Source organism: Amblyomma maculatum, chromosome 8, assembly GCF_055883805.1.
Source record: "Amblyomma maculatum isolate TAMU_Amacu chromosome 8, ASM5588380v1, whole genome shotgun sequence".
Lineage (NCBI taxonomy): Eukaryota > Metazoa > Arthropoda > Arachnida > Ixodida > Ixodidae > Amblyomma > Amblyomma maculatum.
Genome location: NC_139351.1, coordinates 22,448,202 through 22,451,917, shown reverse-complemented (window position 1 = coordinate 22,451,917; position 3,716 = coordinate 22,448,202). Strand labels below are relative to the sequence as shown.

The following is a 3,716-nucleotide window of genomic DNA, read 5'->3' as shown; positions in this document are numbered from 1 at the left end:
CTTTTTCCTTGCGCTGTATAAAGGCGCAGGCATCGATGCCAAGCGCATCGTGCATTTTTCTGGAAAAGATAACATCGAAAACACATGTGATTCGCGCAACATGCTGGCACAGCATGATCTGTCAGAGATGGCAAAACGGTTGCAGTAGCTCGTAGCTGTGACATTAATGATGTAAAAATACAAGTAATGACAATACTACGCAGGTTTTGCGTGGAAACGTTTTGCAACCCCCGCCAGAAAGAACATTACCATGCACGATTTTGTAGGGATCGTCTGTAATATTAGACGAAGCTTACAACGAAACCCCGCTGCACGCAATGCAAAGCCAGGCAGTCTAAAGCAACGCAATTGACAGACAGGCGAATTGAACCAATAGCACAGGTCGCAGACTTACTCGCGCTCCACTATCTTGCAATATATTACCCATAGCGCCATATATGACTTGCATTCGTCCACTGAAACTTTTCCATGCTGCGATCGTTCAAACTGCCCTTATCCAGTCGCGTGCTTTTTGTAAGCATCATTCCGTTTTTAATATATGAATTTGTTTTTTATCTAACGGCTGCATTCACTGTAACGCAAAATGCTACTATTGTAGCATTCCAATTTGTATTTTAATATTCATCTTAATTTCTGTGCCCCCCCCCCCCCCCTAAACACCACCGTTATCAGAGGGTCCTTCAGGGCTTTTTGATAAGTAGAACAGTTACCCAAAGTAGGCAAATCTTGTTAGCATGCAGACATAGACTGACAACCTACTTCTGTGCAGGAGATAGGGATTAGAAAAACACTTCACAAACAGCTGGTATTTAGAACTTTATTGTATACAGCCGACTAGTGCTCCTGTAACAGGTACATTACGTAACACTATTACTGCAAAATAAGTAGAGAGGCTAAGAGATTGTACTTGACAATCACTGTACACTTCACTGTAATGCTGAACACTCAGAGAGACATGCAGGTCCTGTGCAGAAACACTAGTAGTCATTAAAGGCCATAACACCATAAAAAGGTCGACACTAGTTTTCCATAGACTTTTTTTATTTGGGATAATGCATAGTGTAGAAAGACAAAGGTTATTTCTGAAAGGTAAGCATGAGTCACCACATTGGAGTTTGTGTGTGGCTGATTAATATTATAGAGCATCTATTTTCAGTTTCAGACTAAGTTGCCAAATGGTGGTTGCAGCGTCAGGGGGAAGTAGACACAATGTCGGCCATACAAATATCATTTTAGTACAATACTGGAGTAAATCATAGGCGCTGCACTGTTATAAAAGAAAAGGAGAAACCAGGAATGATATTCAACATGGTTAAGTGTCTTCAGCTGAGAGCTGTTTGAGAAGGTCCAGGTTGAGCGGTCGCTCAAGCTCTAGCACCCGGTCTTCTTTCAAGGTTCCTGCACACAGATAAAAATGTGTTGCCTGAAGACACACTTCATGCTTAACCACAGTGCGACAACTGCAATAGTTTAAGTGACAGAAGGAGAATCTGTGGCACAATAAGGGTCAGCTACCCAACCTAACGTCGGTGGGGCCGGCTCAACAGCCATGCTGTTTTCCAGTGCCTGCAAAGGCATGTCTGCATGAAAACGAGTACATTGTTGACATTGCAATGAATGAAGAGTTAGAGTTCCAAGCCTACAGAATTGGTATTATACAAAGAAAATCCTAATGTTCAGTATTCATATTGTGCACTGGACACTAAAAGATCTCATATGCTGATACTGAATGCATGTTCTGGGCAGTCACAGGCGCAGCACACAGATACGGCTGTTCAAGTGAAAAAGGCAGAATGAAAACTGTCCACCTCACAATTTTCATGCACGACAAAGCTACAGCGTGATCGAGCTGAATGTATTAACCTAACGTCGGTGGGGACGGCTCATTAGCCATGCTGTTTTCCAGTGCCTACAAAGGCATGTGTGCATGAGCAAGAGTACACTGTTGGTATTTCAATGAACGGAGAGTTAAGAGCAATGCAAGTTTGGAAATTCCAAGTGGTTCGCTCACCCGAAAAGATGGTAGGCACATCTGGCTTGAGTAGTTTCCTTCCTTTGAAGTAGGACCACTCTAACTGGCCGGCTGTGAAATGATCCTGCATAGGATTATGTGCAGAAGAAAACATGTACCAACATTGTTGACTGGATTTGTATTTAAAAAAGGTCCATGTGCAACAGGTGATGCACAGTGCAATCATTGTTCGTTTGTGGGGTTTAAGTCCCAAAGGAATTCAGGTTATGAGAGACGCGACAGTGCAATCATGAATTCATGACAATACTTTATGACCCCAGCAATGGAAGGGTGCAAAAAATAGCACTAATCATGCATTATCACATTCCGCGCAATTTTCCAGCGTTCCAGCTGGTGAAGTTACGATCAGAATTTTAACCGCAGCTTCGCGGCGACATTAACTGTATAGTACACATCGGCGAATGAACGGCAACAACGACACGCAACTGAACCGCAAGTAAGAAAATCGAGACATTAAAATTACGGAAAAGGATGCAATTTATACCTGTTAAAACCACAGCCAGCCAGAGAAAAAAGCCAGCACAACAGATAGTTTTCGTGCAAGTTATGAATCGCGTTGTTTAGTTATACTTTAAGACATACATTAGCTTCGCATTAAATTCTACACTTCACTGTCGTTCGTGACCCTCTTCACTAAACGGCGATGCTAGAGTGAAATCAGACTTACATTAGTGGAAAGTTCGGGGGAAATATATGGAAGGCCAGTAAAATATTGCACGGGAAGTAATAATGTGGTTCACGAAACGATGAGGTGACAGTCAGTAAAAGCAGGAGATGTAGCAGTATATACCGCCAACATATTATACTGCAATAGCTGGTGTCTTACACTGAGAAAAAGAGCAGTTCTCAAGTGCATCGCGAGGAATTCGAGCGATGAAGTCGGCAGATGCGCAAGCAAATTAACGTGTGTAGGGATCCCCCAAACGTTAATAAACAAAGCCATAAGCGCAAAGAATGCATTAAGATGAAATAAAAACAACTTACCTTGCATATTCGAGCTCCTTTCGGGGCTGTTTCACGCGGCCCATACTTAAAAGCCACTGTAGTCGCTGACGTAGGACTAACCTTCCGCAGGGCACTGAATAAAACACTTTGCCGCTTTCGGTGCCGTTTGTGCAGTTCGGCGCACTGCACCCCGTCATATTTGAAGAGAACGTTCTGCACTGCACAGCCATGCCATTAGAGCGCACAAAAAAGGTGGGAACACACTGTAGAAACCGATGCGACGACAGCCGACGGCATTGATGCGGCGAGAAAAATGTTTCGCCTGTAAAGTTGGCTCCTCCTGTGGCGCTTCTCAAGTTGACTCCTCCTCCGAATGGAACGTTTGACGTCATCGCCAAGAGCGGCGCAGGGATGTCAGTCGCGCAACTCTGCTCCCTAGGGAGCATATACAGGAACACTAATTCAGAGGGAAAACCAGCGCCCTCTCGAGGGGTCCAGGAGCAGCGTTAGCAGACGACGCGTGGCACTCTTTCTAGCGTATACCGCGTATTCATGAAGCCGCGCTCGGTGCACACATAAACCGGTGAACTCAACAGATTTGTGTTCTCTGCTGCTCAGGAAACTTCAAAAGACAAGAATAATAACTTAAACATGCGTGCGCAGCATAAATGTAAAAAAAACGCGTGCGTTAAATGAGCAAGCTCATTCTTCTGAACCATTTTCGACTCAGTACAACAGC

At 44.0% G+C, this 3,716-nt stretch overlaps 1 long non-coding RNA gene across 1 annotated transcript; it reads right to left on the bottom strand.

Moving 5' to 3' along the window:
- Nucleotides 1–774: 774 nt before the first annotated feature.
- Nucleotides 775–3,399, bottom strand: LOC146180709 (uncharacterized). Its single transcript, XR_014700393.1, has 3 exons — nucleotides 3,017–3,399; nucleotides 2,012–2,096; nucleotides 775–1,398 (listed from the first exon to the last, which is right to left on the bottom strand). It is a non-coding gene; the product is annotated as an uncharacterized LOC146180709 (long non-coding RNA).
- Nucleotides 3,400–3,716: the final 317 nt, after the last annotated feature.